A 25,485-nucleotide genomic window follows, 5' to 3' on the forward strand; every position below is an offset into this window, starting at 1 on the left:
TCCTACAACGAGACAGGGGGAGAAGAGCTTAGCTGCGTGCTTCCTCTGGCTTCTTCCATCAGGACCCTATTATATCCTATCTATGGAGCGCGATCAAGATTAACCAGAAGGTAAAGAGCCCCCAGCCACCATGACAACCGAACGATACCCCAAAATTGTCATGGAGATGATGGGGGGGGGGGGGGGGAGGCTATAAGGGACGAGAACAAAGGAGCCAAGGTGTCAAAGTATCTATTGCCCCTGCAGCTAATTGCCCAGTAAATCCCAGGTGCCGACAGCTGCAGAAACTGCCATGTACAGAGCAGACCCGCTCCTTACCCCATTCAGTATCACTTCACCAGCCATTCCACATATATGTATACAAGACTATTATTTTCCAATCATCGTACGTCTTCACACACCAGGAAAAGATTAGCTAAGAATTTTTTCCCTGGAACTGATGAGTGTTGCGATCTTACAATGTAATGTTTCATTACCCGGCTTTCATAAGCAGCTAATAACTCAGGATCCTGAACCTACGGCTATCCATCAAAAATAGTAAAACCTGACATACAAATCAAAGAACTCTGGGGGGGGGGGGGTAGGCTGGGTTCACACTACATTTTGCAGTCTGTTTATATAATGAAGTCAAAGGAAAAATGGATCAAAGCGGATGCACACAAATGCATCAGTTTTTCCATCCGTTTTTTTCAAAAATTAATGGAAAAAAGGAATGCAAAAATGTAGTGTGAACCCAGCCTTAGGGCCCTATTCCATGGGCCAACTGAGGAACAAAGGGGGGATGTGAACGCTTGTTTTCTCCTCGTACCCTGCTCACTGCCACCGCCATTACACGTGGCGGCAGCCAGCGAGTGAGTGCGGGAGGAGCTGCCCAGGTGATTGCTAGTTTGTCCAGGTAGCCCACAAAGGATAGCGGCGGTCTGCTACCGCCACTCCTATTCCACGGAGCGACAGCAGCAGATCGCCGCTATCACAGTTGTTTGTTTTTCAACATGTTGAAACGATCGTCAGCTGATGGCTGCCTTCTATTTTACAGGACGATTATCAGCCGAACACGGCTTACTTTTTGCAAACTATAAGGCTAGGTTTACACTGCGTTTTCAGTATCAGTTTAACGGATCCGTTTTTTTTTTTGCAAAAAACGGATGCATTTGTGTGCATCCGTTTTTTGATCCATTTTTCCATTTATAAAAAAGTTTTTCCATTATGAAAAAGGATCAAAATGGATGCTTTTTTTTGACGCACAATAAAGTACTGTTGACACTACTTTTTTTACCGTTAAAAAAAACTGATCCGTTAAACGGATGCTGAAAACGCAGTGTGAACCAAGAGTAATCGTGTAAAGACTGCACTGACCTGGGGATAAAACCTTATCAATGTGATGTTCATCCGGCATCACAGCTGCAAGATGAGTCCATCCCCTAAATCCACCCTGATGTATTATAGTAAAGTGCTCCCAGCAGCTGCTTCTGGTTTCAGACATGTGGTGAGGATTCCTAAGGCTAGGTTCACACTGCGTTTTCAGCATCCGTTTAACGGATCCGTTTTTTTTAACGTCCAGAAAAATGGGGTCAGCAACGTTTTTTGGTCCGTTTTGGTCCGGCAAAAAAAACGAATCCTTTTTTTTTATAATAGAAGTCAAGGGAAAAACGGATGCACACAAATGAATCCGTTTTTTGCAATCCGTTTTTCATGCGTTTTTTTGCAAAAAACAGATACGTTAAACGGATGCTGAAAACGCAATGTGAACCTAGCCTTATCACAGATTTTTGGAGCTGACACCTGGACATGCAGGAGACAAGGTAACAGCAAGCAAAGTTAAAGGGACAAGTACACCCAAAACAAATTCCCTGACTCCACGCTGTTGCAAAGTCTGTTTAAAATTTAAAAAAAAAAAAAAAAAATTTAAATAAATAGGCTTGGCTCTGTTTGTCATTGACAGGGCGAACTCCACAAATTCCACACACACACTGCTGCTACTGTAATACAGTAAACATTTTTCCCATGCAAATCATCGCTACATCCGCCCGGTGTGAACATACCCTTAGGGTACAAACACACAGCTTATACGCTGCGTATTTACTGCTGCGATACTCAGCAGATACGCAGCAGATTAGATCTAAATAACTGAACACAGTATCAAATCTGCTGCGTATCTGCTGTGTGTGTTTGTACCCTTACAAAAGATCTTCCAGGCATCATTACTGTCTATTTTCTCAACACAATTTCAGGTGTACCCATATGCACATTATTCACAGAAAGGGGTATTGCCATCCCAAATAACAGTAAGGGGCCTATTCCACGGAGCCCAATTCGGCCGATTAACGCTCCATGGGATAGAGAGAACGATCATCCAATGATCGTGTCATCGGCTGATCGTTCATTTAGGTTCAGACCTAAAATCATCGTTCGCCACCAGCGCATCGCTACGGTGAAATAGCAGTGCACGGCGGTGACCGACGATTTTAGCAGCACCATACATAACCTGTCCGGGCTGCAGGTCTTCTCCTTCTCTCCCCGGGTACTGCGCGCAGCAGCCCTCGCTTAACTGTCATCGGGCCGTGGAATAGGCCCAGTAAACGAGTGCCAATCTAGCTGATCGGCGCTAGTTTACATCGTTGATTGGGCCCCCATCGGCCTGTGGAATAGGACCCTAAGGCTAAATTCACACGTCAGTATTTTTCATCCGTTTTCCCGGACCAGGAAATACGGAATCCATTACAGCCTATTTTCAATGGTGCTATTCATACATCCAGTTTTCCAGCAATCAGTGACAAAAAAAAACGGACACCCCAATAGAAGTCTATGGAGAGCACAAAATTTGCAGAGAGTACATTGCAATCCGAAAAATCTGTAAAACCATCTGTATCACGGATCCGTTTTTTTTTACATGACCAAGCTCCTCCTGCCAGAAATATCCTGCCTGATAGAAATGACTGTAAAATGGTCCCGAGACAACCAGGTGACACTTTTTTGGGGGGTTGGGACAACAAATGAGATAATTTTTGCCATCCCCTCTTTTTCTTCACTACACTTTTTTTAGTGGATCAGCAAAAAACGGATGAAAATACGGAACACAATACGGATGCAAAACGGATGATTTTTTGCGGATTGCGGATGAAAAATAGAGGATCCAGATTTTCATCTAGGAAAATATACTGACGTGTGAATGCGGCCTTAAAGGGAACCAATCACCTCCAAAATGCATATATAGCTTTTTAAATGTGCTGTTAGAGCACTCAGCACACTTTCCATACATGTTTCTATATACTCCCTGCCTCCCCCGTGTAATCCATAAAGTAACTTTATAAAACTGGCACCCGGTATGCAAATTACATCAGGTAGTCACCTGGGCGGTGTTCGGCTAGATGGTAGTCACAGTCAGTCCGGGTCCCCTAGGCGTTCTTTGGCGGTAATCACACCCCTCTGGGCGTGATTCCAATCACCCAGTAGCTTAGACGTAACTCGGGAGCGCGCCGTGCACGACGTCTGCGCACCTACATTTTTACGTTGCCGCGCATGCGCAGTACAGCCGCTTCCATTCAGGCTGTACTGCGCCTGTGCAGAATAGCCTCAAACTCAGTGTGAGCCGGAGTTCGAGGCTATTCTGCACAGGCGCAGTACAGCCAGAATGGGAGCAGCTGTACTGCGCATGCGCGGCGGCGTAAGAACGTAGGCGTGCCGACGGCGCGCTCCCGAGTGTCGTCTGAGCTACTGGGTGAAGCGGCTGTACTGCGCATGCCCGGCGGCGTAAAAATGTAGGTGCGCAGACATCGTGCACGGCGCGCTCCCGAGTTACGCCGAAGCTACTGGGTGATTGAAATCACGCCCAGAGGGGTGTGATTACCGCCAAAGAACGCCCAGGGGACCCGGACTGACTGTGACTACCATCTAGCCGAACACCGCCCAGGTGACTACCTGATGTAATTTGCATACCAGGCGCCAGTTTTATAAAGTTACTTTATGGATTACACGGGGGAGGCAGGGAGTATATAGAAACATGTATGGAAAGTGTGCTGTATGCTCTAACAGCACATTTAAAAAGCTATATATGCATTTTGGAGGTGATTGGTTCCCTTTAAACTTGTAGGGCTCAGCAAGTTATTTTCTTTCCATTGACAGCTTTTTGTCTGGGTTGCTAATGCACACGTCTGCAGAATTCTGTCCGTGCACAGACGGTGTTCTGCAGACTGTACCTCAGAGCTCCCAGCATCATGATTAACTATATTGTTTAAAAGTTCGAACTAGTGTACTAGAGCAAACTTTTAGGGTGCCTTCACACGTGCGTTTTTAACGTTGCGTTTTTCACATGCGCGTTTTGATTTTCACATGATTTTCATGTGAAAATCAAAACTCGCATGTTAAAAATGCAGCGATACGGTACGTGTGAAGCTACCCTTAAACAGTATCTGCACTCCACATATGTTATAATGATGCTGACCATGATGTAATTACTTATTATTCTGGGAGCTCTGAGGTCCAGTCTGCAGAACACGCCCGTGCACGGACATGTTTCGGGGATGTGTAAATTAACCGTAAAAGCAGTGGTCTGGTTGGTGTATATAGAGCTATAATGTAGATTTAGTGTATATATGCAGTATATATATACTGCATAAAACTCATAAATATGTAGACATACCAAACCACTGCTGTTAGAGCAGAGTGGTGGTCAGTAACCTAGAGAACAAGCTGTCAACAATGGGAGGGAAAGAGTGGGTATATCAACAGAAGTAAATAAATTAGCAAATATAACTTGACATGTCCTACAAGTTTAATTATATTAGCTGAGATGAGAATGTCCCTTTAAAGACACGTTGAATTGACTTTAATACCTCTCAATAGTTTATGTAAGGGTACAAACACACACTGTATACGCAGCAGATACGCAGCAGATCTGCAGCAGATTTGATGGTGCAGATTTGATGCTGTGTTCAGTTATTTAGATCTAATCTGCTGTGTATCTGCTGCGTATCGCAGAAGTAAATACGTTGCGTATACGGTGTGTGTGTTTATACCCTAAGGGTACAAACACACACGGCATATATGCTGCGTATTTACTGCTGCGATACGCAGCAGATTAAATCTCAATTACTGAACACAGTATCAAATCTGCTGCATATCTGCTGCGTATCTGCTGTGTGTGTTTGTACCCTAAGGGTACAAACACACACACCGTATACGCAGCAGATACGCAGCAGATTTGATGCTGTGTTCAGTTATTTAGATCTAATCTGCTGCGTATGTGCTGCATATTTGCTGCGTATCGCAGCAGTAAATATGTTGCGTATACGGTGTGTGTGTTTATACCCTAAAATGAAAACGAAGAATTTTCACCTGTAAAAGCCACCCAAACTGAGTACTTTGTCACTTGCTAGTCATTGTTTGTTATTGACTCTTTTTGTATGTGCATTACACTCTGCATCTTGTAATATTTTGCTTTTTTCGACTAATAAAAATTTTATATAAAAAAAAAAAAAAAAAAAAAAAACACCCAACCTAAAAATGCAATGCAAAACAGCAATGGACAGTAAATGGTGTTTAGTTATTGATGCACTACAGGTCCATATAATATAAATAGACAGAGATATACATATATCTCTACTACACTTAAGTGATATGTCAAGAAAGTATTTGTAAGGCAGCAGGACGGGCAGACTATGGCTGCCAACACAATTAGCAGTTATTACAGAGAGGACTTGTCCCCCTAGAGACAAGCCACACCTGTCTGCCAAAGCACTGGGGGGAAAAAAAAAAGTAAAAAGTTATCCAAACTCTAAAACACCATGAAACGCTTAATACTAAAAGTAATTAAAAGCAATAATAAAACAAAACATTAAATAAATTACATTTTACCCACAGAAAAATATACAACCATCACCTGAGTGCAGTGCGGTCTGTCTCTGTGAGCTACCAAACCTAATACATGAAGTTGATCCAACAAAGTTCATAGGGAGCACAGTTTCCTGAGAAAACAAGGCCGGTTCAAAGGCTATCATTAGGAAACTGGATTCACCTTCCCGCTGCTCACAAAAGAACAAACACCAGAGGATCGTGTCCCTGCAGCTTCCCAAAATGCTGCAACAGGACCTCCTCACAGCTTCATAGACACACAGCTCTATGGAGGTATAGCAAACTGCGATACATATCACCAAGGCATGGTAGGCACCTCCCAAAGTTTTATAGATAACACAGCCATAATCACAGGATATTAAGTGGGCAGAACAAAGCGCTGCTTGGTTACAGGAGGTTGTCTTTGTGTGTGTGTGTGTGTGTATATATATATATATATATATGTTCAGGGAAGAAAAAGAGTGCTGCACCTCACACCTATGGCTGATACTAGTACCTCTCGGCTGCATACAAAACATCAGAATTCTGTATGTGAATTGATCAAGCCACACTGCCCCATGTACCGCGTGCAGGTATCTGATACACATGGGTCCCTACACTAAGTCCACACTGTGCCAGTCAGCGACCACCACCCCCGCAGGCGTGCACAGTCAGGGAAGGGAGGCCATGGAACGGCCCTGCAACCCCCATGCCACAGGCCCTGCAACCCCCAGGCCTCCCTTCCCTGCACGTGCACGCTTTGCGGGGTTGGCGGTCGCTGACCGACATGGTGTGGAGTTAGCGTAGGGACCCGTGTGGGCCAGAGGACCTGCGCGGTGGTACACGGGGCAATACGGCTTGATCAATTCATATACAGACACTCTGGTGTTGATTTTTAATATAGGCCTAGCGGCATTAGTATCAGCCATAGATGGGATGTGCAGCCGTTCCATTCTCTCCAGTTCGTGTTTTACAGTTCTCCCTCTCTGAACAGCTCGCACTCCTTTATAAGACCCACATGACCAAAATTAGCAGGATATGCCTGTGCTCACATGTCTGGACCCTATGTCTTCCCCATTCTGTGAGAGCAGCAATGGTAAGTGTAATATCATATCCATACTTGTGTCGTTTGGGGGCAGCCTTCCCCGCCGGTGGTGCTGGCTGGGTTTTGGTGGGGCTTTTTGGGTCTGGTCCTGTGACATTGGGGTTGCAGGGCCATTCCATGGCCTCCCTTCCCTGCATGTGCACGCTTTGCGGGGTTGGCGGTCGCTGACCAACACGGTGTGGAGTTAGCGTAGGGACCCGTGTGGACCAGAGGACCTGCGCGGTGGTACACGGGGCAATATGGCTTGATCAATTCATATACAGACACTCTGGTGTTGATTTTTAATATAGGCCTAGCGGCATTAGTATCAGCCATAGATGGGATGTGCAGCCGTTCCATTCTCTCCAGTTCATATATATATATATATATCATCTTGCTTAGTATAGGAAACTATTAGAAATGAGCAAATCCAGGTGTGCAGTATTTATTTACTAGTGGCTGAAGAAGATGAATGCAGCCCTAAGGGTCCTATTCCATGGAGAGATAATCGGCCGATTATCGCTCTGTGGAATACAGATAACGATCAGCCGATGATTGTGTCATCGGCTGATCGTTTATTTAGGTTCAAACCTAAAATCAGGCACCGACTGCGCATCACTGCGTGGAATAGTGACGCAAGGCGGGCTAACAAAGATTTCGCAAGCACCATGCTTTACCTAAGAATGTTGCAGGTCTTCTTCCTCCCGATCCCGCGCGCAGCAGCAGCTTCAGTGCGGCCTATTTGAGCTGATTGGCTGAGCAGTCTGTCAGCTCAGACAGGCCGCACCGAAGCAGCTGCACAGGAGGGGACCTGCAACATGTTTAGGTAAAGTATGGTGTTTAAGCAAGGGCTGCAAGGACAGACAGCACAGACAGGTAATGTATTAGCCGGGCAGGGCCAGGTTAAGGGGGACATAGGATTGTGGAAATTGCAGCATCAAATCTGTTGCAATCCTGTACGTGTGAAACTAGCCTTAGGGCTCATGCACACTGAGCAAAAGACGAGGAATTAGAGGAAAGATTTCTGTTTGAAATTCCTTTTCTATCCTGCTCTGCCAGAATTAGAGCAGAATTCAAGCGGAATTCAAGCGGAATTCAAGCAGAATTCAAGCCCCATTGACTTCTATAGGATTCCTCTAGCAAAATTCGCTCAAAGTAGTAACATGTCACTTCTTTGGGCGGAAAGCGGATCCACAAGGGAAATTCCGGTGTGTGAAAAGCACAGCGCAAAGCCCATTGAAAACAATGGAAAAGTGCTTTGCTCAATTTAAATGGGCGGATTTTCGAGCGGAATTTCGCGCAGATTCCAAGCGAAAATCTACCTCTTATGCTCAGTGTGCATGAGACCTCAGGGTGCATTAACACATACAGGATCTGCAGCAGATTTGATGGTACAGATTTGATGCTGTGTTCAATTTTAGATCAAATCTGCTGCAGATCTGCTGCGGATCAGCAGCAGAAAATCCACTGCGATATGGTGTGTGTGAAGCTATCCTTTAAAAAAAGTTATATTTTTTCTTATGACTCTTAGAAAAGATAAAAATAAATTGCACAAATTGACTGAAAATAACACAGCATGTGGTTTCCATCTACCTTACATGGTCAATTTGAACTAAAGGCCCTATTCCATGGAACGATTATCGCCCGTTACGGCCGATAATCGTTCCGTGGACTAGAAGGCAACGGTCAGCCGAATAGGAGGCAAACCCGTGGAATAAGAGCAGCGGCTGCAGACCACTGCTATATGCCCCCCCCTAATGGTAGCGAGCGAGGAATGAGGAGCAATCGAGCTCCTGTCAGTCAGCCTGTGGAATAGGGCCTTAGGGCAGATTAGATCTAAATAACTGAACACAGTATCAAATCTGCTGCGTATCTGCTGTGTGTGTTTGTACCCTAAGGGTACAAACACACACCGTATACGCAGCGTATTTACTGCTGCGATACGCAGCAGATTAGATCTATATAACTGAACACAGCATCAAATCTGCACCATCAAATCTGCTGCAGATCTGCTGCGTATCTGCTGCATATACGGTGTGTGTGTTTGTACCCTAAAGGGGTTATCCAGCACTACAAAAATATGGCCACTTTCCCGCTACTCTTGTCTCCAGTTTGGGTGGGGTTTTGAAACTCTGTTCCATTGAAGTAAATGGAGCTTAATTGCAAACTGCACATGACAACAGTAGGGGGAAAAGTGGCCATGTTTTCGTAGCGCTGGATAACCTCTTTAAGGCTACAAACCCACTTGGCGGGTCTGCAGCGAGTCCCCTCGCTGCGTATTTGCAGCGAGACTCGCTGCAGATCCCGGCCCTATACTTTTAATGGCAGACAAACACGCAGCAGGGATGTACATCCCTGCTGCGAGTTTGTCTGCAGCCCACCCCATTAAGCCCCCGAAACTGATACTTCACCTGATCCCGGCTCCGGCGGTTCCCGATGTCTTCAGCAAGCCAGAGCGGGAAGGGGGGTGCATGCAAGCGATCGGGCGGCTGGGGCTGCGGGCGGCTGGCTGGAGCATATACTTCACCTGGTCCCCGCTCCGGCTTGCTGAAGACATCGGGAACCGCCGGAGCCGGGATCAGGTGAAGTATCAGCTCCGGCGGCCGGGGGGTTAATGGGGTGGGCTGCAGACATACTCGCAGCAGGGATGTACATCCCTGCTGCGTGTTTGTCTGCCATTAAAAGTATAGGGCCGGGATCTGCAGCGAGTCTCGCTGCAAATATGCAGCGTGGGGACTCGCTGCAGACCCGCCAAGTGGGTTTGTAGCCTAAGTGTTGAAGCAGACAGGGCTTTCTGCAGAAAAAAAATGTGACTTGGCTGGGAAATTCCCAGGCAGGTTTTACTTGTAGTTTTAACTGGTTTATTCTTGTAGTTTTCATTTGCCATTGAGGTAAATGTTAAAAGGCGTGCCATAGGCTTTTTACAAAACCCACGTGAATGAGACAGAATTTAGAAATCTACCTTCAATATGAATTTCTTACCAAGTATTTGTCCAAACCAGAGCAGCAGCATATGATAATGGAACGACGGTGCAATTGTATAGGGGAAGGAGGGATGAACGTGTATTTCCTTTCATAGTAACCTGAATACTAGATATTAATGTAAATAGATGGTTGGCCGACAAAAATATTTTAAACAAATAGTAATTACATATTGTCACGATTTAACGTCCAATTAAATCTAATAATCTATCATGTATGGGGGTGTCCAGACTCCGGTCATGGCTTATTGTCCTTCCCCTATGGAAAACAGATGCATGGTTAGAAAACTATGCATATGTATACTTGCTTTTTTTTAGAAAATAGAAATGACAATTTGTATTCTGTGCAGCCGTACTAATATTATAAACTACAAATATGGTTAGCCCCAAAACCTTTATAATGAAAAGCAATTGCAACCTATTGCAAGACAACTCCTGTCATGCCATAAGACAGCTGTCAGAGCCGCGGGTGCAGACCACTGGTCTAGAACGTCAGATCAAGCATCAGGTAACCAAGAGAGAAAAAGCTTTGTTGAGCCCAGATGAACAACTAAAAAGGACAAGACTTCTGGGGATCGACCTGTACAGATCAGTGATCTCTCAGAAGGACAAGACCCCTAGGGACTCATATGATGGAGCAGAGACACACAAATACCAGCTGCTATGGGGGAATGACAGGATCACACATCTAGGTGGCACAGTTTATTGTTTAAGGGCTATTTCACCAGTTTCCAAAAATTCATATATTTCTGGGTCTTTTGAAGAATAGAAAATAAAACTATACTTACCTACCCCTGGTTCCCTGCAGAACGTTCAGCTCCTTCTGGTCCCCGATGTCCATTTCTGAGACAAGCTCTTGGAGAAGGACACACTGGCTCAGCCAAGCACTAGCCAAGAAGGGATACCAGTGCAGCCAGTGACTGGCAGAGGGGGCAAGGTCTGTCCTGAGCGCTTACCTCCAAAAAAGACAGGAGATTAGGGGATCAGAAGAAGCCAAACACGAGCTGTGAAGGACCAGGGGATAGGCAGAGATTACTGAGTGGGGCCAGAGTAAACCCTAAGGGGCCTTTATTAACATCTGTATGACATGCCAGTCACTTTTAATAAAGGCTTCTATACCAGTCACTGACAAGGCAGATGAACGAGCATTATGAAAGTTGCATTGTATGCATGTGTTCTTGTTCAAAAACTACACATAGAAATACTGCCCCTGACTAACAGCAGAATAAAAAAAAAATAAAAAAAGGCTTTGAACCATGTTAACCAGTAGATAGAGAGTAGTTGATACCTTCTAACTGGAAGGCTTGCAATGACATCTTTTCGGCCTACAGAGGTCTCTCTTTATCAGGCACTGTTTACCTTGAAGCCTGAATAGTCATGTATTTAACACAGGATGACAATAGTGACATGCAAAGACTGGACTTACACAGAGTATTGTTGTACCGTGTCATGGTGGTTTTACACAGAGCCATAATTCGCCCGATCGCACCATTAACGATTTTGAATCAACGATGTTTTTTTATAACGATCAGCGTTTAGACAGAACGATACATCGTACGGAAAAATCGTTATGCGATCGCTTAAGCCTATCTCACACATAGGTGAAATCGTTTAAAGACTGGTAACTCGGAACGATCTGCGAATTTTTTACAAACGATCAACAACGATTTGAGAACATGTTGAAAGATCAAAATGAACGATTTCTCACTCATCGCGTGATCATTCGCAGCGTTTACACAGAACGATTATTGCTCAAATGCAATCGTTATCGTGCAAAAACGAACAATAATCGTTCCGTGTAAAAGGACCATTAGCCATAGAAATCAGTAGAATAGAGAAGAAATCAGGAGATACCTTTTGGAGGCTAACTGAGTATATTTGATTGTTACTCAGTTATCCTCCACAAGGTATCGCCTGATTTCTTCTCTATTCTACAGGTGAAGCAGGACAGAAGCCTAGAAAGAGAATGAACTTATATCTTCACAATAAGAGAAGGAAAGATCTGTTTCTGATGACCACATCATCTTACAAGGAGAAAGGATTCGTATTACAGGAGTCCAAGCGCAAGTTAACGACAACCCCCGACACACTTGCAGGAATGTGTACATTGGTATATGTCATTATACATCACTAGAAGAAGGTGGCCCTTACAGCCACGGAGCAGACCTCAATGACAGGACAAAAACTTTCACATACATGGTAAGGCTAGACTCACACTGCTTTTCTTCAATCAGTTTTATGCAAAAAACGGATGAAGGGTGAATAAAAAAAATAAAAAAACAGATGCATGATGTGCATCCGTTTTGATCCCTCTTTTTCCCCAACTTCCATTATTTAAAAAAAAAAAAAAAAAAAAGATCAAAATGCAACCATTTTTTAGCACACAAAATTTGGTCGGCCACATTTTTGTGTACATAAAAAAACAGATGCGTTTTCATCCATTTCTTTAAATCCTTTTTTTTTAGAATGGAGGAGGATGTCCTGATGTATATCTCTGACAACGCCGCAGCAGTTTTAGCGTTCTACTGAGACTGAAAAAAAACTTTATTCTTTACTCAAATTCAGCAGAATTTTATTTACTTCTTTAAGGGTACAAACCCACTTGACGTATTTGCTGCGTGAATCAGTCTTAAAAATAAGCAGGCAAAACGCAGGTTGGCTTTATACAATTGTTCTGCGTTAAAATACGCAATTGCGTATTTTTGAAGCGTGAAGCTACATGCGTTTTTCGCACAGGTTGTTAACAACTGATGCTTTGCTAACAACAAGCTTCACGCTTCAAAAATACGCAATTGGGTATTTTAACGCAGAACAATCGTATAAAGCCAACCTGCGTTTTGCCTGCTTATTTTTAAGACTGATTCACGCAGCAAATACGTCAAGTGGGTTTGTACCCTTACTGTATACCATTCTATGGGGAGCTTCGGGGGCTCCCGGCTGAACGTCCCGCTCAACCAATCAGTGCGCTGCACCGCCGTTGCCACTGATTGGCTGAGCGGGATATCCTGACACCGGGAGCCCCCGAAGCAAGCCAGATCGGGGAGCAGGTAATGTATATGCTCCAGCCAGCTGGGGGGCGGGGGGGGACTGTCACTTACATACTCATAGAAACTGACAGTTAAAGATCTGCAGCGGATTTCACAGCGAGGTTCAACTTCAAGAATATAGAGATCTTTATAATTGTTTACAAATCTAAATTGTGGCAGGTGGATAAGAAGTCAGAATCCTAGGTAGTTTGTAACTTTTAACAACGGAAAAGACAATGACAAGGTTTCCAGACTACCTTAATGTATTCTTCTGGTATGGTCCATCACAAGATCTGAAGGGGCAGAAGAGTTAGGGTCCTATTCCACAGGCCGAGCAAGGCCCGATCAACGATATAAACGAGCGCCTATTCCACAGCCCGACAATCGCTAGCGAGGGCTGCAGGGACATGGTTACCATTGTCCTTGCAGCCCTTGTTTCATACATTACCTGTCTAGGCGCAGGTCTTCTCCCGATCCCGCACGGCGACCGATATTTTAAGTTTGAACCTAAATGAGCGATCAGCCAATGACACGATCATCGGCTGATCGTTCTCTCTATTCCACGGAGCTATAATCGGCTGAATCGGGCCCCTTGGAATAGGCCCCTTAGGCTGGGCTCACACAGTTTTTGCAACCTGGTTTTTTTTTCCATCCATTTTTTGCAAAATGGATAAAAAAACAGGTGTGTGCATTCTTTTTTTTTTTTACGACTTCCATTATGAAAAAGGATCAAAAAATAGATCAAAACGCATCTGTTTTTTTAATGTACACAAAAAGCGATTGACCACATTTTTGTGTATGCTAAAAAATGGATGTTGATCTATTTTTCTATTCCGTTTTTTAAAAAAAGTTGCAAAAACTCAGTGTGAGCCCAGCCTGACTCCTCTTCTGACTCTTCAGATTTTAAGGTGGACCATACCGGATGAATACACAGAGGTAGTCTGGAAACCTTGTCATTGTCTCTTCCGTTAGTTGTTAGAAGTTACCAATTACCTAGGACTCTGACTTCTTATCCACCTGCCACAATTTGAATTTGTAAACAATTATAAAGATCTCTATATTCTTGAACCTCGCTGCGAAATCCACTGCAGATTTTTAACTGTCTGTTTCTATGAGAAGACATACTCTGTTAGCGACAGCCCAGTTAATCCCCCGGCCGGAGCATACATTATCTGCTCCACGCTCCGGCTTACTTCAGGGGCTCCTAATGTCTGGATGTCCCGCTCCGCCAATCAGTGGCTGTGGCGGGGCAGTGAACTGTTTGGCTGAGTGGGACGTCCAGCCGGGAGCCCCCGAAGCTCCCCATAGAATGGTATACAGTAAAAAAAAAAAATGAGTAAAGAATTATTTTTTTTTCTGTCTCAAGAGAACGCTAAAAGTGCTGCGGCCTTGTGTCAGAGGTGTACGTCAAGGCAACTTCCTGCATTGGCATGGGAATAGAGGCGGCAACAAGGCTGCACATTGAGCACAGTACCAGTGTTACAGGATGGCTTCAGCTTGGGATACAATTTCAGTAATAACAGCCTAGCCCCAGGGAATGTGATGCCAGCTTTAAGCTATTACATTCATACGAGCAGCGTGTCATAGCTTGTTTCCATATTTTCTCTCCTCAGACATGCTAAATGAATTAACATTACTACATGACAGCTTCTCATCGGCAGCATAAATAATGTAATAGATCCTGGATGATAAGACGGCACCTGGACAAGAAGATCACCCGACTGCTGAACATACGACATATGGGATTTTATTTCTCTAGGAAGAAGGTATACAGTACAACGTATCTCCGCTGTACATAGCTGAGGGAGGGGACGCTGTGCATGCTTCACATGTGAAATCATCTTTGCCCAAAACCAAACGTACTGAAAATCTGAAAATAAAACATTCCCACGAGAACGGACAGTAACATGGAGCGATAAGACAAACTATATGAAGGGACAACGGCAGCTACAGGGCTTTAGCCGGCTTTGATTTTGTTCTCTTCTTCAGCAAATGACAAAGGAGAAAAGCATAAAATACAGATAATATATTTGGGGCACAGCATCTATCTGTAGCAGCGTCTGGTGGTTTACATTATCAATGACCCCTATTATACAGAACCAGCAGGGAAAAGCAGTTCCTGTTTAGTCAGATGTTTACACGCCTAGTCCCTAATGGACAGTGACTTACACAGTACTGGTCCCTATTGGTCACTAGGTTATGTAGAGTACCAGTAACTGTTTACCTCAGAGTCAAATAGAACCAGTCCCTGTGGGTTAATAAAACCAGCTAGTGTTGGACAGATGTTTGCACTTCCAGTCCTGGATGACCAGTGATTTATATAATACCAATGAGTTATAGAAACAGTCAACCAAATAATAAAATCCCTATATTTTAGAAACAAGAGACAGTAGAAACACAATAAAAACTGTATAGGGATTACGGCACACAAGACCATTGGACAGGGAATACATTTATGATCGCAGGGGTTCCAACTTGTATGAACTCCCAGTATCTTAAAAATGGGGTCCAGTGTCTCCAGCTGGAATGTAGCAGCAGTCACACATACACATTACTGTCAATGGGAGCCGCTAGACACAGCAAAGTACGTCACTTGGCCATTACTGCAGTCAGACTCCCCCTCGATCATACATATCCCCTAGCCACAGGATACGCCAAGGCTTTTAAGGATATTATGAAATGTAAGTACATGTTAAAAGGCAGCTATATGGCATCATCTGCTCCATCCATTAGATACTCTATATGATGACCACAGTCATAAATCACTGGAGCTATAAACTAATAACACCAGCAATAATTTCACCTATAAGTAGATGTAAAAGTTAAAGTACAAGGTATTTTGTTCATACAATGTCATGTAATAAATCGAAACACAAAGAAAAAAAATGAATATTCTATATGATTTATAGGCAGAAAGCCTGAGCTTGCTACAGCTGAAGACTGACACCAGATAAGTAAAGCTAACAGATTGCAAAGTTTCTCAGCATTGAATGCAGATAATATCTAAGGGTACAAACACACACACACACCGGGTCAGCAGGGGATTTCATGCAGCAAATTTGCAGGAAATCCGCTGCGGATCCCTTGTTGGTAATTTTCAATGACATCCCGCTGCAAGTATTTAAGTGACAGGACATCCAGACGCCAGAAGCCCCTGAAGCGAGCTGGTAACATATGCTTCGGCTGGCGGGGGGAAAAGAGGGGTGTCACTTACATACACGCAGCGGGATGTCGTCTCATTGAAAATGACCGGTGAGGGATCTGCAGTGGATTTTGCTGCGAATTCACAGTGTGAAATCCGCTGTGGATACAGTGTGTGTTTGTACCCACAACTAAATCTGCAGCGGATCCCTGCCCAGTAAATTCTATGAGCAGGCAAGCTCTCAGCAGGATGCACGTCCCACTGCGAGTTTGTCCCCAGCCCAGACAAAGGGGGAGTTAATGGGGCGGGCTGAGGACGAACTCGCAGCGGGATGTGCATCCTGCTGAGAGCTTGCCTGCTCATAGAATTTACTGGGCAGAGAAACCCGCTGCGGATCTGTGATGTGTAAACGCACCCTTAGGGTATAAACACACACACCATATACGCAGCGTATTTACTGCTGCAATACGCAGCAAATACGCAACAAATACGCAGCAGATTAGATCTAAATAACTGAACACAGCATCAAATTTGCTGCAGATCTGCTGCATATTTGCTGCGTATACGGTGTGTGTGTTTGTACCCTATGAGAGGAAAAACAGAAACATTGCTGAGAAGTAACACAGCACTTCCCTTCCTCTTTCTGCCCTCATCTCTATGGCTGCACTCAATACAGAATCTCAGCTCTATACGTCCATCATTGTTTGCTACTAGAGAGAGGTTTTCTATGGGGATTTGCTGCTGCTCTAGACAGTTCCTGACATGGACAGAGGTGGCAGCAGAGAGCACTGAGTCAGACTGGAAGGAATACATCACTTCCTGCAGGACATACAGCAGCTGATAAATACTGGAAGACTGGAGATTTTAATTACAAATCTCTGGCACTTTCTGGCCCCAGGGCTGGAGTTTCCCTTTAAAATGGCATGTGGTGAAGTATCACTGGGATATGCCAGCAATCACACAGGCCTCATCAGAGCCAAAGGTCAATAAAGCGTAACACAATAACATTTTCTAAATAACAAATGCATTAAAAACAAGACAGACAATCAGATTCTGGATGACATTCGGGATTTTTGATTTCTTAAAAATCAAAAGTTTGATTCCAAGTTTACAAAGAAGAAAAACTCTGACATCATCAATTCACCAAACTATTCCAGCTTTGCTGTCTGCTATTGAATGCAAGCAGAGGGCATCTGTCAGATGTTCCCTATTAATGCAATGTTGCTGGTATAACCTGCAGCACATGTATTCGGAGCTTTCCCAGCAAGTACACTGAACAGGTTTGCAGGACAAAATAAGGAAAGAGCCTCGGGCTATGAAATCTGTCACTATTAGAAACTACGTGCCATTCTGGAGAACCACTGCATTGTTCAATTTTTCTTTCTCTAGAAATGTATGACGAAATTGACAGCTGGGCATACCCATTCCTCATGTCAGTTTCTATAGGCCAAATTTTGTGGAAATACATAATAAGGCTGGGTTTACACTACATTTTTCCAATACTTTTTTTCATTCTTTTTTTGCAAAAAAAACAGATAAAAAAAACGGATGCATGCGTGTGCATCCGTTTTTTCCATTGAATTCCATTAAAAGAAAAAAAAAACACACGGATCAATACAGATCCTTTTTTTTAACTGACACAAAAATGGGATCTACTATGTTTTTGTGTATGTTAAAAAAAAGTATCAGTTTTGATCAGTTTTTTAAAAAAATGGAAAAACTGATCAAAACGAATGCACACATATGCATTGTTTTCCATCCGTTTTCATCCATTTTTTTGCAAAAAAATGAATGAAAAAAAAATGTAGTGTAAACCCAGCCTAACTAAAACACTGAAGATCACAAATAGGCATTGGAAAGGAGCTCTAATAACATACTAAGTAGAGATGAGTGAACCGGGTTCGGGTTCGAGACGATCCGAGCTTGAACGTTCGGTATTTGATTAACGGGGGCTGCAGAACTTGGATAAAGCTCTAAGGTTGTCTGGAAAACATGGATACAGCCAATGACTATATCCATGATTTCCACATAGCCTTAGGGCTTTATCCAACTTCAGCAGCCACTGCTAATCAAATGCAGAAAGTTCGGATCGACTCAAGCATGCTCCAGGTTCCCTCATCTCTAATGCTAAGACATTTAAATTGCTGGGGAGCATGAAGCCCAGGGATAGGGAACCTTCAGCCCTCTAGCTGGTGCAAAACTACAATTCCCATCATGCCTGGACATCCAAAGCAAAGCTTTGGCTGTCCAGGCATGATGGGAATTGTAGTGTTGCAACAGCTAGAGAACCGAAGCTTCCCCATCCCTGATGTAGACAGTGGTATATGTTCAATCACTTTAGAAGTCCCATCACAAGATATAACAAGTCTACTAGTTTAGCAAGTTTTACTTTTTTGGCAACACATCTGAGATCAGCAGCATGTTATACAAGGCAGAATGCTCAGGTGTGTGACCTTCATCCACAGTCATTGTAAATGGCTTTACTGTTAAAGGGGTACTCCGGCCCGGGGGTATTTTTTAGTTATGGCCGGGGAGGAGGTGGTTATGGACGGCGGAGGTCACTTACCTACCCCGTTCCAGCGCCGGGTCCCGGATCGCCTCGCCTGGTACACCCGTCCCACAGCCACTTCCTAGTGTGAGCTGCGGCATGAGACGTGACATCCCAAGGCAGCTTAGTCATTCTGCGGCCGTAGCAATGTCCCGCCTCGGGCGCCGAATGGCTGAGCTGCCTTGGGATGTCACGTCTCATGCGGCAGCTCACACCAGGAAGCGTCTGTGGGACGGGTGTACCAGACAGCGCAATCCAGGACCCGGCGCTGGAGCGGGGTAGGTAAGTGACCTCCGCCGTCCATAACCACCCCATCCCCAACTGAAAAATACCCCGGGGCCGGAGTACCCCTTTAATGAATACTAAAGAAGATACAGTTCATGCACCATCTCAGTCTGTCACTTTCAGGACTACGCCTCAGTGATTTAACCGACTAAAGAGGTGACAGTCACAATGGCACGGAGCGGGCACTTTACACATTTAGGCTGGGTTCACACTATGTATATTTGAGGCTGTATTTGGTCCTCATGTCAGGTCCTCATAGCAACCAAAACCAGGAGTGGATTGAAAACACAGAAAGGATCTGTTCACATAATGTTGTAATTGAGTGGATGGCCGCCATATAACGGTAAATAACTTCCATTATTTCAATACCACAGCCGTTGTTTTAAAATAACAGCAAATATTTGCCATTAAATGACGGCCATCCACTCAATTACAACATTATGTGAACAGAGCCTTTCTGTGTTTTCAATCCAATCCTGGTTTTGGTTGCTATACAGCCTCAAAAATACAGCCTCAAATATACGTAGTGTGAACCCAGCCTTACGCTGCTATTACTTCCTGTAATCTATCTGCATTAGTATATTAGGTAACTACAAAAACTTAAAGTGCAATTGGCAGCCAGTTTTTCCCAGTAAGCAGGACCATGTAGCAATACCTTACACCATGGTTACTAGTTATACAGCAATTGAATAGACAAGCATTTATAAACAATAGAGAGGAGCGCAACTCAAGCATGCTCAAGTCCGATAATATCTGGAGAATTTGAAGTGTCAATAATTACTTTAAAACCCTAACATGTTATCAATAAACAATATACAGTATATTATGAATAGTACGTATCATTAAAGGATACATTATTCACTGAATGCAGGAAGTGATGTCAGCTGGCCCAGTAAAGATCAATGCTGATTGGCCAGCAGCCTTACACGCCCTTGTACACACCCCCTTGGCACTTCGGCAGCTGAGTAAACTAACTGATCAATCAGGCTCCGCGCACCAAAATGAAGAAGCATGAGCAGCACAATGCGATACCAATCCGGCGTTGGAGCATTTAAATTAAAATGGACACACATGAATAAGTAAGGTAAGTATTAACTACATATTTGCTGAGGGGGATATTTTTGTAGGTCATGGCAAGTACACTTTAAAATGTCTCAGTCATTTGACGTGTGTTCAGACCCCTATCGATTTCTCGAGAACGCACTGAGCTTTATACCCCACCTTGATGCAGCAGACGGTCTCCATGGTAATTCTATAAAGCCTGTTTCCTGCAGAAAGATGGAAACTGAAGCAGACCAGGGAGTGAAGTGCAGAACAGAGCTCCTTTTCTTGCTCGTTGTAGAGATCTGTGGGGGGTCTAAGCACCTGACATCACCATTTTATTCAGGAAGTGACATCACCATATTATACAGGAAGTGACATCACCGTATTATACAGGAAGTGACATCACCGTATTATATAGGAAGTGAAGCCTTGAAGCAGTATTAAGTGGAGGGAAAAAAAAAACACTTTATAAGCATTTCCCGTAATAAGTGTATATTGGTGATTTGTATAACTTTTGGGCGGCAATACAATACTTTAATAAAAATTTTCGTCTGACTTCTCCTTTAATTTAAAAGTCCTGAAAATAGTACAGTCTACATGTCCATCTACATTCTAGCATATACAGAACCCAATGAAAAATGAACTCACAGGTTACAACCAAGGTCTGAAAGGGCAGATTGGCATCCTCGAGAGCTTCTCCCTAGTGCCCATACACAGGAACACAAGGATGACTTGCAGTAAGCGCAGTGCACTCTCTTCACCCCAGTGACATTTATAGCATTAACGGCTCTAAACGCAATGGAGAATTCCCAAAGCATCTATTTTTGCTTCTATGGTAACAAAGATACAAAAAGAAAAAAAGGAAAAATTAAACTACTTAAAAGGGAACCAAACACCTCCCTGATGGAGATTGAACTGGCCCAAGTACTTTACAGCTGCTAGGGATGGCTTTACAATTCTCCGGTGGGTCTAAAGTTTTAAAAAATTAATTTTTAAAGTGTCACTGTCATTTTTTTTTTTTTGTAGAAATCAATAGTCCAGGCTATTTTAAGAAACTCTGAAACTGGGATTATTAGGCAAATCTGCCATTATCTGCATTCAAGAAGACTTTCCCCAGGTCCCCACCCCCCTCTCTCTCATTCACTGCTCATTATCAGGAAATCTCGACTCTTTTACATCAGTCGAGCCCTGTGTAACCTATGGAGAGGGGAGGGGGGAGATTAGTTGCCATATCAGAGAGCAGAGAACAAAGGATTACACAGCGGGAACTGTGTGAAAGCCGGTATTCAGAGGTCAGAGAGGTCAGTGCTGACCTCAGAGGAGATAGCCCGGTGATGTAGCTGTAAATTAACTCTTTATTGTCTTGTTTTGGTGCCTCATCTCCCTCCACCGCTCTCCTCTCCATAGACAAGAATGAAGACAGGGGGGAGATCTTCAAACTGCTTTTTCATGATAAAAATGCATTTTTCGGCTAATAAACCCAATTACAAAGTTTCTTAACATCGCCTGTATTATTGATTTCTGCAAAAAAAAATTTAAACGACAATGACACTTCAATGCAAAGGCCAGTGCTAGGGCTGCCAATCAAGCATGAGGGTCTGGGAAAAGGGCGGAGGCAGCTTTGTTATATGCCGCTGAGGCTCCACCCTCATGCCTAATTACTCGGAGCAGAAAAAAATCTTTAAAGATGGATTTTTTTCAAATTGCCGCCCTGCCGGAGACAGTGTAGGAGTGTAAAGTTTACACTAGGCTTTATCTTCCCTCTGACAGCCTTTGAGATAGATTTTGCATACTTTGTCTCACATTGCCTTCCCTGGTAGGCATGCATGAGAGAGAGCAGGAGATAACACAGAATGAAACTGAACCACAGTCTGACCGCCAATTTACACAATGCAAACCAGTATAAGAACGTAAGACCCTAAAAGACAGATAATTTTTTGTATGTCAAAAATTTCAAGCTGAATTTCAGGTTAATGGTATTTAACAGTGTTATCCAGAATTAGAAAAAACACAACTACTGTCTTACAAAAACAGCGCTACCCCTGTCCTCAGGTTATGTGGGGTATTACAATTCAGCTCTATTCACCTCAATGGAACTCAGCTGCAAAACCTGGAAAACCTAAACTGAGTTAAAAAAAAAAAAAAAAAAAGGAGTGGTGGTTTCTGGAAGACAGCAGCCATGTTTTTCTGAGCCTGGATAACCCCTTTAAGGTGCATTCACACAGGATCTGCAGCAGATTTGATGGCACAGATTTAATGCTGTGTTCAGTTATTTAGTTACACTTATACCTGCACAATCAAATCTGCTGCAGATCCTGTACGTGTGAACGCACCCTTAAAGAGAATGTACCACCACTACATTGCTTTTTACATGACTAGACCGGCGCCAGCGGGGGATGCCTGTGCCGCAGTCCTTTTTTTTGAACCGCGTCCCGATTTCCGAGCACCGGCCGGGGATGAAGCACTGGAGGCAGGTCAGCCGGCTCCCAGTTTGACGAACGGCCTTCCCCTCTGTGACATGGCTCCATTGATTCTAATGGAAGCTTATCACAGAGGGGAGGGGGTTTTATCCTACTGGGGGCCGGCCAGCCCAACCCCAGTGCTTCATCCCCGGCCGGTGGTCAGTAATAGACGGGTGCCACAAACATCCCCGCACTGGCACCAGTCTATTCATGTAAAAACAAAAAAAAGCTGTGTTCCGGTAGTACATTCGCTTCAAGTAATTTTCTTATTTTCTCAACATGGCAGTGCTCTCTCTCCTGGACTTCCTGGCTTGCCTCAGGGTTGGCATATGACGTCCCTATGGGGCCTTTATGAGAATATTAAGTCATGCAACGATGCTCACCACGAGTTTTGCCCCATGGGCTCATACGTAATCTGCAGGAAAAAACAATGCTCTTTTGTATGAAATCAAAGACACATAAAGGTACAGTAGAGGACCATAGCAGCTTATGGGAGCTATACTATACATCCATACAACACGTATTCATAAAACAGCAGTGTGCATCAGGCTGTACATGCATCATAGCAACCTAGAGGTCTGTAGAGAAAAAAAAATTGGGAGATAATACATTCATTATTCAAGTATTCTTGGAGTAATGAACTATTAATATCCAAAAAAACTGGAGCAGAGGTTAAAATCTATGAAAATAACCCTCATCCTCAGCACCCTGGGCACTATAGAGACACATCAGCAAGTTAGAATAATATAACCTGCGGACAGGATTTTTTGGGTGTAGTTTAAAGGGAAACTAACAGATTTTATTTAATTTTTCATGGTTTATTTCAGGTTTATTTAAATGACATTAATGCTTTTATTCAAGCACAATTTTTATTGTGGTCTTTTTAGAGCAGAGGTAGGGAACCTTGGCGCTCCAGCTCTTACAAAAACTACAACTCCCATTATGCCTGGACAGCCAAATTGTGTGCCTAGTATTTGCTCTACAGTACAGTGTGATACTACATGTCCTGTACTGCTGTGTCTAGTATTTCCTCTCTACAGAACAGTGTGATACTACATGTCCTGTGCTGCTGTGTGTGTCTAGTATCTCCTCTCTACAATATAGTGTGATACTACATGTCCTGTGCTGCTGTGTGTGTCTAGTATCTCCTCTCTACAGTATAGTGTGATACTACATGTCCTGTGCTGCTGTGTGTGTCTAGTATTTGCTCTACAGTACAGTGTGATACTACATGTCCTGTACTGCTGTGTCTAGTATCTCCTCTCTACAGAACAGTGTGATACTACATGTCCTGTGCTGCTGTGTGTGTCTAGTATCTCCTCTCTACAATATAGTGTGATACTACATGTCCTGTGCTGCTGTGTGTGTCTAGTATCTCCTCTCTACAATATAGTGTGTTACTACATGTCCTGTACTGCGCTGTGTCTAGTATCTCCTCTACCGTATAGTGTGATACTACATGTCCTGTACTGCTATGTGTCTACTATCTCCTTTCTACAGTACAGTGTGATACTACATGTCCTGTACTGTTTTTTACCTGTGTCAAGATGAGTTGCTTCTTTGGGCACCAGGTGCAGGCGGCTTTATTTTATGTTTCTGGGATCCTGTGTGATCTTTACAGGACCCTGAAAACACTTTAGTTCTCTACATAGAAAGTAATGTCCAGTCTCCAGTAGCTCTTTTTGACTTTAAGGACTTGATTTATCTACTCACACACATTATTAAAATTTAGTATTTTTAAAATACAAAACTTGAAGAAAAAAAATATAAAAATTAGCTGTGTCACCACAAAATGTTTTCCTCTGATAAAGCTAAGGGCGTTGTCATACTAGATGAGGTTAGCTGAGAGTCAATACTGAAATTTGAATCACCTTCCTAACATTGCGTTTGTGTTTGTAATTTTTTTTTCAGGGAATTTTGGTGTTTTTGTGCTCCTTAGCAGTGTTTTGAAACTGCAGCAGGCTTTTCCCCTCATAGGCCCCGTTCACACTGAGCAAGAATGTCGGAATTCCGCTGTGCTCAGTGTGCTGCTTTGAGTGAATGAGATTGAGTGGGCTTCTCCGCTGTCGCCGCTCTCCGCTCAAAGAAGCGACATGTCATTCCTTTGAGCGGAGAGGCGAGGAAGCGGACACGCTTGTCCTCTCATTCGCTCAGAGCAGGACACTGAGCACGGAGGGATTTTCCAACGTTCTTGCTCATTGTGAACGAGGCCATAGACCTCTATATATAGAGTGGAAGAAAACACCAGGAAAAAAATGCTATGTCTATATCACATACTATGTCTATAGCTATGTCACATGCCATGAATGAGAAAAACAGATGATATAACTCCATGGGGGGGGGGGGAGGAGACACGGGAACGCCCATATTAATATAGATTTAAAAAAAAAACACTGGGGGCTTTGAGTCATTTTTTTTCAGCCCACAAAATCATGGAGAATAGTTTTAAACAAAAAAAAACAACTTGTGACTTTCAGTTATAGCATTCACCACGTGTGATGCGTAACCTGCTATCTCCATGATTCAGACATGACAACAATGTTTGTTCTGTATTATGTGTTTGTATAGTATAGTGTGAAAGGTTGTTTTTTAGTTCTATTGTGTTTATACCTTTTCTTACTTTTACCTTATATATACACATATGTAATCTGACTATGAGACCTTACCTCTAGAAGATGCAATGGCTTGTCCAACATACTGCTATATATTGCACTGGGATCATATTACACACGGCCAGCCCCACGACTCAAGCACATTAATATAAATAATTGAAAACAAACCCTTATGGCCAGTAAAAAAACAAACATAATAACTACTAAGTAGTGTTTAGTCATTAAAGGGTTATTCCTTCTCCCAGCTCAAGTCATTTCTTCCACTCTTCGCCCCCCTGCTGTGTCTGTCTCACATGACATGTTCTGATCCTACCATACAGTAACGCAGTGTTTCCCCCATGTCTGGCCCTACAGTTTTTGCAAAACTATAACGCCATTATGCCCTGAAAGCCTTAAGCCCAATCAAGTAAAATAGTCAAATTTATACAGCTACCACCAGGATTACAGGTGTTATCCCACGCTACAAAAACAT

The 25,485-nt window shown here is 43.5% G+C and overlaps 1 protein-coding gene across 5 annotated transcripts in view; it reads right to left on the minus strand.

Annotated features, from left to right (window-relative positions):
* Nucleotides 1-25,485, minus strand: part of ST3GAL6 (ST3 beta-galactoside alpha-2,3-sialyltransferase 6) — a 156,208-nt gene that overhangs the window by 119,108 nt on the left and 11,615 nt on the right. Inside the window, exon 1 of one of the 5 annotated variants that reach the window (XM_069945571.1) lies at nucleotides 5,879-6,114. The exons of the other annotated variants lie outside the window; for them this stretch is intronic. The gene's annotated coding sequence lies outside the window, so the exon portion shown is untranslated. Of the gene's footprint in view, nucleotides 1-5,878; nucleotides 6,115-25,485 lie in introns of those variants that run through there. 5 annotated transcript variants of the gene reach the window in all.

This window comes from Dendropsophus ebraccatus, chromosome 11 (genome assembly GCF_027789765.1).
Source record: "Dendropsophus ebraccatus isolate aDenEbr1 chromosome 11, aDenEbr1.pat, whole genome shotgun sequence".
NCBI classification, from domain to species: domain Eukaryota; kingdom Metazoa; phylum Chordata; class Amphibia; order Anura; family Hylidae; genus Dendropsophus; species Dendropsophus ebraccatus.